Raw genomic sequence first — 14,403 nt, forward strand, 5'->3', positions numbered from 1 at the left:
CCCTCTCCCTCTCCCTCTCCCTCTCCCTCTCCCTCCCTCCCTCTCCCCCCTCTCTCCCTTTCTCTCTCAGCTTCCATGCCACACTTTAAAATCCATCCACATTAAATCTAGTCTGCAATAGTTTTCATTTCTAATTGAAGTGTCTTAGATAAATTCCATTTTCACACTTGCAAAAATGGAAATTGATTTTACTTTTATTTTGCTAAGACTTAATCAAGCTACATTGAATATTCTCTTTTCAAGCTACTTTCCCTTATAAACTTCACCCACTGCCCCACAATCCACAGGAACTTGCCTAAAGGTCAAGTTTTTCTCTTGTAATTACCTCCACCTTTAAAACCACTTTCCAGAGAAACTTGATTAACCTAAAAGGTCAAATCTCATTAATTTCAACTATTGTAGAAACTCCCATCAGCTGGGAACCTTTCTCTTGAGTCTCAAATCACAATCATGTGTCTTAGTTGTGCATAAGAGGGTTTTGGAAGGGGAGATTCAAACGATGTAATCTTGATTCTGACCATGTCATCCATAACCAATTAGAAGAAGACACACCTATGTTGCTCAAGATTTTACTGTATAATCTTGCTAATTATTATAAAAGGCTGTGTCAGCCCTCACTTAAGGTCTTTGGCCATTGAAGGAGACTATTGACCCAATATATTGATTACTGCTAGTCTAACTAATAAATTTGTCACGCTCAGAACTCTGTCTCTCAGTTTGCCTTACTTTTCAAAAGCAACACTCCTTGTTGGAATTGTCTTCAGAATTGCTTTCTTAAGAATCTCCCATTTGGTAGAATAATGATTTATGTAGAATTTTAGTCTGTCAGTGCTTACCTCTATTTCCTCTGAATATTTTTTAATCTGATTTCCTGAAAGTTATGGGGGCATGTCAGACAATACATAGGCTTTCCTTTCCTTCCTTCAAACTAACTCTTAGAAGGAGTGTGATGTTTCTCAAGGTTCCAATCATTTACATAACAGCAACCACTTGCTTCCTGTTAGTGAGAATCAAATAGAGAAAAGAATTTGCTCTTTTGAAAGGATGAAATTATTGTTAAAGCAAATCAAGAAGTTATCAGCTGCTATGCTTTTGGCAGAGAAAGAACTCTAGCAGATGTCTGAATAATTGGAACCCTCCATTGCTATCATGCCTCTGTGCCAGGCTGGTGATCTGTTTTCTAAACCCTTCATCTGTTTCCTTTTTCTGCCTTGGTGGTCTGTAGTAGTGTGCTAGTAAATATTCAACAATCATTTCTGGGACGGGATGTAGAAAAAAAAGGACACATTTTTACATTTAATCTGCATTATTAACATTTTCTTTCTCTTGATTGCCTAGAAAAACGAACAAAACAATAAGCAAAGTCCTGATTTGTAGCAGTTGCCAGTCTCTGAAATGTAAATATTCACATTGAAAATTTAACAATTGGCTCTCAGAAGCTGGCTTAAGCTGGCTCCAGCTCACCTATAATACTCCATATGACAAGATCTCTGTTTCTCCCTCCTTTGATCTTCACAGAAATGTTCTCCATCTTATTTCCCACCTCTGAACCCTGGATTTCCTCACATGAGTATACCTTCTTACTATGCAATACTACTTTTTCCTATCTTGTTTTAACTCCCTCTCCCCCTTTACCTATCTTGTTTCTTTTGGAAAAATGTATGCTCACCTGCAGTCATACTTTAGCCATTTGATTCATTCCACAAATAATCAGGAATAACTAGGAAGTCAAATATGTCTCCTTGCACTAGGACTCAGTTCTCCTTTCCTAAAAGTTGAGCATTTGTGTGAAATGGGACCATGGTGTGTCTCCACCTACATTGTTGTGCCTCCTAATTCTCACATGGACACATGGCTACTCCCAGCTCACTCATTCTAAACTATTCTCACTATGGAGCATCATAAGAAGGGGGCAGAGCAACAGGCTGTTCTGAAGGGCTTTACTTCTCTTAAACTCTATGACAACCCTGAACAGCAGTGGTAATCTTTATTCAGCCAATCAGGAATTAGCAGACTAGCAGACTTCTTCCCACCTATCTGCTCCTGCTGCTGTTTTCTTCAAACAGCTTCAACTGAACAAAAATGGTCACCTGCTAAGCCTTCCTCTCTTGGCCATCTTTCAGTCTCTTCACCACACCAACCTCAACTTCAGCCGCCCCAATGGCCCAAAGCAGTACCTCCTGGCACTTAACATCTCACCTTTCGCTCCTGAAGGAACTCACCAAATCTCCACTGGGAAGCCAACCATAATTGTTTCATCATCCCTTGATCTCAAAATAATTTTATGATGTCTCAGCTTAAAAAAGTTCTCATCTTAAGTAGTTATATGCAAATGAACTAAGGGACCATTACGCTCTATATGCAAATGAACTAAGGGACCATTACGCTCTAAGTTCCCATCACACTGTGCCCCTGAAACCACATTTCTTCATGCTCATAGCCCCCAAGTTTTAATAAGGAAAGACTATTTCACTTCCCCTTGAAACCACTGAACTATTCATTGTATTTGTCAATTCATTTTTTTATCCCAACTGCTCACACCTCCTTTGACAACTGCTTCTTTTTACATTGATCCTAGCAGGGTTTTTTTTGTTTTTTTTATTAAACCCATTTTGTTTCTCCACTCCTTTCAGGCATCAAAGTGTTAACCTATGACAGAAATAATAGCTTTTACTAATTGATTTAGATCTTTTTTCCTTATGAAAAGTACTTTTTTTTCCTCTTTCAGCACTAAATAGCTCCATATGAAAGGACTGTACCTTGAAGAGATAATTCCATAATGTGTATATTCTTTCGAGGACAATGGTTTTGATAATGTCTTCTTTCTTGTATTTTGTCTCCTAAGAATTTCTGACTATCTCAATCACCATTATTTTTCCTTTATGTTACCTATTCACTATAGTATTTAGTTTGGGATATGCATACACAACCTTCTTGCTCTTGCATCCTGTTTAGTTTAAAGCCTTTTATACTAGATGTGCAAGACACCTAACAAATATATTACAAATGATATTTTTAAAGGGTACTTCACCTCTGGCCTGGAATCAGTCAACCCTCTATTTCAAGCCATGGTTTCAAAATCCATACACCATTAATGGACATCACTTTCTTTGCTAGCCCTTCACTTCCCAGATTATTTTTTCATTTCCACATCCTTTGCCATAACTGGGCAACAGTGGAAGAAAACATTATTTGTGCCTCAGTACCCTTCAGTTCAACCCTCTGACCTCCAACTCTGAACTACTTGCCATACTTTTAAGTTTCTTTTGGCAGTGCTACTCACACTCATAGGAATCATGGGAAATGGGTAGTTGTCTATTTTGATATATTCTGGAAGGTCATCTGGTTTTGAATACATATCCTGGGAAGACAATAGACTTTTCTATTGCTATAAGGTTGACATATAGCTATTTTTGTATTCCTGAGTTTCAACTACTATTACTACTCTTTGATTCTTTTGCAGACCCTTATTGTATATTTTACTCAGATGGCTTCTGTTGCCTCACTCTAGCTTTATGTGGAGAACAAGCAGGTTCTTATAATCCATCTCCCTTCACTTCAGGAAGAGTCTCTAATCTCTTTTAAAAAGTCTAATTTTGTAGCCATTCTTTTCATTCCCTTTCTACTCTGTGCAAAATTCTTCTACTCTCTAACTTCCTAAAAAGAAAAAGAACAAATCTCCGCTCCCCATACTCCTCTCATTGATACTTAGCTTGTTTTTCCTTTAGGATGGCTTCATCGAGCCTCGTAACCCGGAGTGGAAAAATCGGGTCTTTGACTTCTTTCACTTTGTCCTCTACAGGGACATAAATTTGTACACAAAACAGAGATAACAATCATTCAGTTGGGACAGAAATATAAACATCACACAACTGATGCAAATCAGAGTCCATCTATTTGACAGATGGAGAAACTGAAGTGTGGGGAAGTGAAATGATTTACACAATTTTACACAAAGAGAAAATATCAGAGGTAGGATTTGAACCCAGATCCTTTGACTCCACAACCAGGTCAATGTTAATATCTTCAGTATTGTCTTAAAAATAAGATACTTGTGGGTATTTACCTCTCCACCCTAAGCAATACTTTTGCAGCCAATTTTCACTATTAGTAACTTGACAATCCCATTCACCTTTTTTATCTTAGTCTCATTACAATCTCAGGGTCATACTCCACTTTTCTTTTTCATGATGTACCAATATCCCATCTGCATCTTGCTTCACCCACCAATCCACTGTGCCAATTTGCTTTACCCTTCAGTTGTTCCATTTAACTTATATTACTTACTTTTGCCAAGTCTTGTCAACTAGGTTCTCCTCTTATTTCTATCTTCTTTATCAGATTCTACTCCTTAATCATCCTTGGATGTACATCATCCTTCTTAATCCTTTTATATCCTCTTAATTGTCTTTGATCCTACTTCTTTAACCTGGGTATAGAATAGAACCAATATCTGGGCCAAGAGATAGTTTTCCTTCAAAATTTCCCTCAATTTATCTCAAATTTATCCATATCCCCTCCCCATTCCCAAATCAACATCTTATCTTGCTCAAATGCTATCTCTCCTCATACTCCTCCCAGAACATTCTCCCATGGAAGCCAGAAGTAGACTCTTTCCCCCACCTCTCAGTGTGCTGGCAAATATTACATAACTGGCTCTCCTCCCCAAAAAGTATGTGCGACATACTTTGAAGTTTTATCTGAATTATTAATATTTTCTCTGTCACTTCTTAATTCAAAACAATGAATCAATCCCAGATTCATGGCATTTGCCAGTTTCTGAGATTAAAAATGATCACACTGAAAATTTAATGATTCTCCTTCTGTATAGGCATAAAATACTTACCCTTTTATGTTCTGGAATAGCTCCAAGCTTCTATTTCTCTGAGCCAGAACTAGCTATAGAAAAACGAAAAATAAAATCTTTGAGTTGGCTGCATTGCTGCTGCTACCTGTATGCGCCCCCATGCTCACATACACACACACACACACACACACACACACACACACACACCAGTACAATGCATTGGGAAGACTGTTGGGTTTTGATTCTGAGTACTTGGCTCTGGCACTCCCTCCTTATATGACTTTGAGAAAGGGCTCATAGAGAAAGGGCTTATATGACCTGAGGGCTCAAGCTCATCTATAAAATGTGAATATTTGACAAAATCTCAAAGGTCCCTTCTGGCTCTCAATCTGTGGTCCCATGAATAACAGCTGTTTATATCATGGGTGCTCAACAAATGCATAGGTGAAAAAGGGACCTTACACATTAAAGACCACAGTCTGTTGTTGCTGATCAGTAGTTTCAGTCATGTCCCATTCTTCAAGACCCCATTTTGGGGTTTTCTTGGCAAAGATACTGAAGTGGCTTGCTATTTTCTTCTCTGGGTCATTTTACAGATGAGGAAACTTAAGCAAACAGGGTTAAGTGACTTTCCCAAGGTCACACAACTGCTAAGTGTCTGAGGCCAGATTTGAACTCAGGAAGAGAAGTGTCTGATTCCAGGCTCTTTGTTCTATCCACTGAATCACCTAGCTACCCCATAAACTTCTTCAGTGAACACAAATTTTATTAAACAGAAAATTGCAGCATTTGTTTAGAGCTGGCAAGGGCTTAGTAGACATCTATTCCAGTGTCCTATTTTTTTTCAGAGAAGGAAACTGAGTTTCAGAGAGGTTAAGTGATATTTTCAAAGTCCCTCAGGTTGTAAGTGGCAGATCTAGAATTCAAATTCAGGTTCTCTGAATTCCAGTGCAATGTTGTTTCCAGTTTAGAACACTGCTTCAGTAACTTTCCTTTAAATTGTACTTATTTTAAAGTATCCAATAAAATTTAACCTGAAAGTTCAGATCTTGGGAATTGTTAAAGATACAAAAGTTATTTTATCCTCTAGAGCCAATCACTAAGCCTCTGCTTGTGCTTTCAATTTCCCTACCAGGAAAAGATTTTTAAAGGTGAAAGAGAAAGCATTTTTAATTTTTAAAAAATCAGATATTCCTATTTGAGTATCCATAGTTTTACATCCTGATTGATTTTCTCCAAAGGTCAAGTGTAAGACAGACTGTGGAAATGTTTATGAAAAACCTTTTGATGGAAGAATGTGAGAGTGGGATGGGGCTGGTGGGGGTGAGTGGGTGGTTGAGTGGGAATAAGAATTATATTCAGAGAACATACTCAACAGGCTTTAAGAAAGAAAAACAATCTTTTCTCAGGAGCCTGAAACTCACACCACTATTCCGCCAAAAAAAATAAAGTTCTTTTCTGCCTGATCTGAAGGAACCCAATATTCTAAAAGTCATAAAGAAGACAAGGTACCTAACTTATCTTGCTACTCTTTCCTTCTAGGAACTTATCTGGAACTCAGGCTCTTGTCTGTATAGTCAGAAAAATACTCTGGTAATCACCTATATAGGCAGAAAAGCACTCATCTATTTGTGTTCTGGAAACATGAAATAGCTGCAAATTTCTCTTTCTAAGAACCAGAGGTAGCTATAGGAAAATGAAAACTAATAACCCAATGGCCATTCCATTGACTGGAGCATGCTAAAAAATCAAAGGCATCGGTCATCATGATACTTCAACCAAAAACATCAGCATCCCTCACAAAGAAGTACACCTGTGGCAGCCAGGGGTTAGACAACACAAGGGGTCGTTGACCCTTCAACAAACCCTTCAGGATGACTTCTTGGAAAAGATGGAGGCAATGGAAAAAGAGTGGCTTAATGGAGAGTTATCAGTTTCAAGCAAGCATTTATTAAGGGCCTGGCATGCCCTAGGCACTGTTTTGGGTTCTTATAAAGCATGTACAAAAATGTAACAATCCATGTCTTCAAGGAAATTACATTCTAAAGGGGAGGATGATAGAGGAGAAAATCTGCAGATATGTAATAATAGATATAAGGACCAGATAGTCAACACATCTGTAATTTCAATGGTATTTGTTCTCATTCATTCAACATCCTTGAAGAGCATCAATAACATCAGGAGGGTAATGTCTTGACTTGCAAATGAATTGGATTTGAATGAGGTAGAGCTATTCAAAGGTATCAGTATCACTCTCTCCTCCAGAGTCATTGGTCCAGTGGCAAGATAAAGGTCAGGATGACTGGCCATAGCCCCAGATGCAGTGGGAGACCTTGGCCTTTTACAGCTAGACCTTTCCCAGGTCTCAGTTTGTTTGAGGCAACACCCATTCCATGATCACAGGCTAGGTAAGAATTTAGAGAAAAGATGGCCTAGTTTGCCTTCACAAAAGTATCAGCCAGGGAGGAGGAGATTCTGAGTTTCTAGTCAGGACAGAAACAATTGCTATTTACACTCACTCTGATTCATCAAAACTGAAACAATGATCAAGTGAGGTTTGGTCTGGGATCTCTTTGTTGGCCAGTCAGTGAAATTCAGAGTGATTTGGGTTTAAAGGGATAGTCAAGTATCTCCAGTTGAATCTCAATGGGTTTTTATCAAAGCCTGGCACTTCAGAAATATATTTCCAGAAATCATAAATGAAAACTACACAATACAAAAGAGTTAATTGTCCCAGTTTAAAAGAGAAAACAAAAACAACCAACGATAGAGTAAATAAGCATAGAAGAAAAAAAAATCTGACCCTCAAACCCCAAGATACCTTGTGATGTATAAATGATCAAAAGTTATATTCCTTTTGTACCCACATGTAAGGGTATGACTTCCCCTGTGGACAGAGGGAGAAGAGCTTTCATTGGTGTAGAAAACTCTTTGGTGAGGAAATTTTCTTTACCAATATGGATGGATACCTTCTCTATAACTTAGAGTTTTGAAGAATAACCTAGAATACTAAAAGGTTATGGGACTTGCCCAAGGTAACACAGTCAGTATATATCAGGACATGAACCCTGTCGCTATGCCTTTCATACCAAATGGATAAAAGTCATTTGGGTAAGGGAGAACTAGCAGTTAGGGAGATCAGGAAAAGTTTCATGTGGAAGATGCTATTTGAACTGAGTTTTGAAGGAAGCAAGAGACTCTAAGATGGGTTGGTGAAGACAGAGTGCCTTGGAGGCATGGGACACCAATAACACAAAGGCACCCAGACACGAGATGAATGTTGGTGTAAAGAATAGCAAGTAGGACAGTATGTCTGGACTATATGGAGTATGTTTCCATGTGTGTTAATATCTAAGGACTCAGAGGCAAGAAGGGGCCAGGTCTTAAAGAGTGTTGATGTCAAACAAAGGAGTTTATGTTTGATCGTAAAAGTAAAAGAAACCAATGGAATTTATTGAGTATGGAGGCGACATGGTCAGATCTGCACTTTAGAAAGAGCACTTTCCTGCCCATGTGGATTGGAGTGAGAAGAGACTCCAGACAAACTTAATAGGAGACCAGACCATGTTGAGCGTAATGCTGGGTCAGTGAAGAGGACGGGATTTACATGAAAACTGTTGTGAAGGTATGAATGACAATATCTGGAACCTGACTAGAAACGCGCAGCAATGGAGATTGAAGAGAGAAGGGTGACAGAGCTCTCAAGGCAGGGTGACCATAATGATGGTGGTTAAGGGATAGAAACAGGAAATTTTCCAAAGAAGAGATTCAAGCTACCAGCAATCATACAAACATGCTTCAAATATCTAATAATTAGAGAAATGCAAATTAGAGCAACTTGGAAGATTATGCCTTATATCCATCAGATTAGCAAACATGATGAGAAAGAGAAAACCAATTCCGGAGGGCTGTAGGAGGGCTGGCACACCAAAATACTGCCGTGGGAGTTGGGAATTATTCCAAATGTTCAGAAAAGACACTTGGAACTCTGGCCAAAAGCTCCCTAAGCTGTGTTGTATATCCTTGAAATGAGCGCCAGCCCTACAAAACGGTCAGAGACAGAGGGAAAGGTCTAACTTGAGTAAATGTATTTATAGAAGCACTTTTCTTACAGGAAAACTTGGAAACAAAGTGGGTGACCTTCAGCTGGGGAATAGCTACAGGAATTTAGTGGAATATTGTTGTGCTGGAAGAAATGACCCCGAAATACTTAGATGAGCTGCTGAAGAGTGGAGTTATCAGAACCAGATAACAATTTGTATAATAATGTAAAGGAAACTGACATTGAAAGATTTAAGATATGTGACTGATGAAATGACTAATCATTTATTATCCACAAGACTGGTGAGGAAGCATGCCTCCCCGTTCCTGGCAGAGAGATGTTAGACTTTGGCTGCACATTGGGACATACATTTCCATATGCAGACAAAATGTTAATTTTTTTCTGGAATATGCATATCTTTAAGAGAAAGCACTTTTATTTGGGGGGATGTGGGTTAGTAGTGGTCATGATGCAAGAAAAGAGGAAAATAAAGAAAAGATCAATAATGAAAAATTAAAAACAATGAAAAAATGAAAAAACAGAGCAGAACAGTCTGTGTAATTGAAAGTCCTGATTTCATATAATTATCCACCCCCCTGCTATTTGCTGAAATATTCCAGCTTTTAAAATTTGTAATCTTAAAAATGGAACTTATAAGAGTAGATTAATGAGAAAAATAGGGTAGAATAGCAAAGAACAAGGTCCAAGACAGAACCTTGGGAACAAATTCACATAGGGGATGGGAGAAGTTGGTTCATGACTCAGCAAAGGAGAATGAGGACAAGCTGGCCCAGAAGAAAGCTGCATCTTAGAAACGAGGGGAAAAGAGAAAAGCCAGTAAGAAAGGGTGATTGCTAAGTGTTGAAAGCTAAAGCATGATCCAGATGATAATTAACGAGAAAAGTCTAAAAGGTCGTCTGATTCTGCAGACAAAGTGACTACTGGTAACCTTGGAGAAACAGCTTCAGCTGAGTGGCCAAAAGTCAAATTTCAAGGGGATGAAAAATCTGTGGGTGGTGAAGTGTCAAGAAAACATATAGATAATTCTTAGATAACTCTAAGAGTTTGGAAGTGGGAGGAGAGAGAGTACAAGATCTAACAGCAGTGACAGAGTAGAGGAATTTTTTTTTAAATAGAGAAGATCTGTGAATGTGTCTAGATGATAGAAAGTAGATAGGAGGATAAAAAAAAGATGATCAAGGGGGCAAAGACCTGGAGGAGATAGGAAAGGGTGGCACTGAGAGCAAAACTATAGGGACTGGCAAGAAGAAAGGTCACCTCTTCCTTGAGTAAAAGATACTTCCTCAAAGCAAACACTAAGAGAAGGTAAGATGTGGGGGGGATTTCAAGTTGTGTGGAGATAAGATGAAGTACCTTGGGACAGATGGCTTCAGCTTTCTTAGAGAAGTTGGAGGTGGTGACATTTGGTGAGAGAGAAAGAGAGAAGTGGTAGGGCTGGTATCAGTGGTATGGAGATTCTATAATCCTAGATCTGAAGCTGGACTGGACCTCTGAGGTCAGGTAATAGACCTCCCCTCATTTTATAGTTGGGGAAATGGAAACCCAGAGAGCTGGAGAAACAGTCACACAAAGTAAGCAATATCCCTGGGTTTTCTACCCAGGTCCTTTGACTCTGAATCCAATGCTCTTTTCATTGTGTCATGGTGTCTGTCAGTCAATAAATATTTATTAGGTGTGTGTGTCCAACATTGTGCTAAGAAATGGTGATATGAAGAAAGGCAAAAGAAAGTCCCTGCTCTCAAGGAGCTCACAGTCTAATGGGGAAGACACCACGCAAATAAATTATGTACAAACAACATACGCAGGATAAACTGAGGATAATCAATGGAAAGGAAGATGCTAGGATGAAGAAGGATGAGGAAAGGCTTCCACTGGAAGGTCAGATTTCTGCTGGGACTTGAAGGATAGAGGAAAATGTAGAAGAGCTTCTTTGAGGAGTATGATGGTCAATCACCAAAAATAAAAGGTCCTCTGTCCAATAGTGAGGTTCCAGATGATATCTGATAGCACAGATCTGTCGTCTCCTCTGAGGCCACAGTGCTGTGACTTTCTCCCAGAGCAAGGAAGTAGGAGCAATGACATGAATGCTGCAGTATTGAGGACTGATTGGCCAGGTGTGAATGATGGGAAGCAAAAGGATAGCTATATCAATATATCTCTATCTATAGATATACACGTATGTATCTATAGATATATACACACATATACATACACAATACATATACATGCAGGCATGTATGTGATCAGAAATGAAAAGGGAAGGATTTTAAGGGGCAAAACCAGTTGGTAATTTGATTCAGATCTGGAAGGGGTCTCTAAAGCCTTCTATGCCAAAGCCCTCCTTTTACAGAGAAGAACACTGAGGTTGAGGGATTTCAAGTAACTTCCCAGATCACACAGATGCTGGCAGAATTTGACACTGACTGGAAGAATTTGAATGAGGGTCTGCTGGCTCTGGAGTCAATAATCGTTCTTCTCTACCACAAAATTTCTCCAGCCTGCCCATTGGAAGGGAGCAGCATAGTTACTGTGGCCCTCCAGTCTTCAGTTCTTTTCCCTTCTTGGATTGAGGGGAAATGAAAGGAGCTGAACATTCATGGCAAAGAGGTGACAGTCTGTGGCTTTTCCTGTCTCCTTTCTCTGGTGACATTTCCTTCTTTTCCTCCCTTCTGTTATCAAATAACAGTTATGGCTGTGATCCTCACTGGAGAGAGGAGGAGAAGAACTCTTTCAAATAGCCTGTGGAATTCTGGGATTTCTAATTCCCTTGAAAGCCATTTCCACCATTTTGGTTTTTTATCAGCCATACTTGCTCTCTCTACTCTTCCCAATCCCACAGCGTCTGCTTTGTAGAGGAGGCTGAACACATCCTCCTTAATCTCATTCATTTTCTTGGTCTTCATCAGTTGTGCCAAATTCCAATTTCACTCGGAAGCAGCATAGGCCCATAGACATAGCTCTGTAACTGGAAGGGGCCTTAGAGGTCACATTTTTTTTTTTTTACCATTTTACTTATATGGTTGAGAAATAGAGATGCTGAAAAGTGAGACAACTCCCTCAAGGTCACAGCGAGTTCCAGCTTTAGAGCTGAAAGGAACCTCAGAGATTACCCAGTCCCCTTCCCTCATTTTACAAATGACAAACTGAGGCCTGAGGAGCAGAAGGGATTTGCCCAAATCTCATAAGCAGCCAATGGCAGAGCTGGTATTTGAATGCAAATCCTCTGACTCCAGGCTCATTACTCTTCTCACCGAACTACACCAAAGTATTGAAAACCCTTTATCACACAACTCATATTAGTTCCCTGCTCGTGGGGACTAACAAGAAGGTTAATGTATGTTAGGCAGCCAGGACTGGGATGAAAGGGAGCACACCAAGGCCTTGGCTTTCAACTGGACATTAATGACTAGTCCAGCAGCTTGGGAAACTTAGCAAGGGAGAGAGCCAGAGAAAATCTCACCAGGGATGTTTCTTAGTCGACATTTAATTTTAGACCATTGATCCAGGTAGTGACAGTCATTCCTGTCAAAGTTTTTCATAAGCTGTGAAATAAGGTCAAGGAAGGCAGACCTGGAATTGAGACTTTTTTGGTTTGATTTCATCTATATGTGACACTCTGGTGTTGGGATTTACCCCATTGATTCAGAACAAGAATTCGTCTGGAACTTAGACATAGGGAAACTGACAGGGGAAGTGACTTAGTTAGGGTCACACAGCTAATACTCGTATGAGGGAAGACCTACAGATGTCTTCTTGCTGCTACTGCAGGCCCTCTGAGACAACAATAAAAATGACTAGCATTTGTACAAGGATTCGAGGTTTGCCAAGGCACTTCACATATACTGACCCTCACAAAAAAACTTTGTGAAGTAGGTTAGGTTATTAGTATCCTGATCTTCTAGATGAAGAAATTGAGATTGGAGGAGGCCAAGTGGCTCGTCCAGGGTTATATAGTTAGCTGCTATTTGTTCTTCCTTTTTCAGGTGAGCTCTGGAATTGGATTTAAGTGAGGGAGAGTTGTACAAAGTTGTCAGTCTCACTCTCTCTTCCAGAGTCATTGAAGTTCAATGTCAAGACCAAAGTCAAGATGACTGGTGATGCCCCAGGATGCAGTGAATGACCTTAGCATCTTCAATGTCTGACCAAGCTTTAAGAGCTCTGCAGTCCCTGCTCCAGCCGCCTTCAAAGAACACATTGTTCTCATCTGGCCTTTCTGCTAAGTCTTCACATGCTTGGGGTAGACACCCCTCTCTAACATTTGAAACCTTCTGGTTACCTTCCACCTAGGTTACACTGCCCACTGAGATGGTTTTTTTTTTACCAGGGTGTGGCCACTGCACACCCTCCAGCTTCTTGGAGCCACAGGCAAGAATTGGGTGACAGGCGGTCACCAAAGGCAGCCAAGCAGCCTCACACCAGAGGGGCAGTCCTCCTCAGCACCCTTGTATACTCTCCAGTCCAGTGACACTAGAGGTCTTGCTGTTCTTGCTGTTCTCTCAGGTCTGGGCATTTTCTATGACTAGAATGCTCTGTTTTATCATCTCTACCTCTTAGTTTCCTTAGCTTGAAAGTCCCAGTTAAAATCCTGCTTTCTACAGGCAACCTTTCTGTGTTCCTCTTAATTCTAGAAACTTCCCTCTGTCCATTTCCCCCAGATTATCTGTCAATACCTTTGTCCATAGTTTATTTCCATGTTGTTTTCCCCATTGGTAAGCAAGCTTCTTGTCTTTTATCTTTCTTTGTATCTCTAGCACTTATCATAGTACCTGGCACACAGTAGGAATTAATAAATGTTTACTGACTGATTCCAAGGAATTTCCAACTTTTCCTGAAGGCAAATTAGCAAATTAGTACCATGGTTTTACTGTGACTTTGAAGAAATCTGGGGGTAGAGAAAAAGCCAAGCCAGCTCTCAAGAGACAAAAGGATCAGGAGGGAGAGAAAAGACACTGTCACCTGGTAGTCAAATGCAACATAATGGATGTTAGGAGAAAGGCCAACATCCAACAATTGGGTCCATATGCCTAAGGTAACATCTCTGGTTGAGCTGAATGACATCAGGTATTGCCATCCCCAGCAAAAGAGAATCTGAGGATTTGGAATTAACCATCTGAGATATAGAACCAGGAGATGATAATACTTTGTAACTGTCCAGGTTATTCCCTTGCTTTACATATTCCCTTTATGGAAAGCTGGATGGAGGGGAGACCACTAGCCTCCTCTTAACTAACCTCACAACCCCCCATCCTTTACCGGAAGCCCATAGTCACTTTCAAAATGGCCATCACTGTAAACTGTGGTTTTGAATATCTTTCTGAATATGTACGTTTATGTGTTAATATTTAGATAGCCATTTGAATCTGTTCACATTCTGTTTACTTGAAGACTGACAGTGAGAATGCAAACTCTCTCTCTCTTTCTCTCTCTCTCTCTCTCTCTCTCTCTCTCTCTCTCTCTCTCTCTCTCTCTCTCTCTCTCTCTCTCTCTCTCTCTCTCTCTGTCTGTCTGTCTGTCTGTCTCTCTCTCTCTCTCT

Source organism: Petaurus breviceps, unplaced genomic scaffold (assembly GCF_028583685.1).
Source record: "Petaurus breviceps papuanus isolate PSGF00001 unplaced genomic scaffold, PetGlider_PUasm1.0 689, whole genome shotgun sequence".
NCBI classification, from domain to species: Eukaryota; Metazoa; Chordata; class Mammalia; order Diprotodontia; family Petauridae; genus Petaurus; species Petaurus breviceps.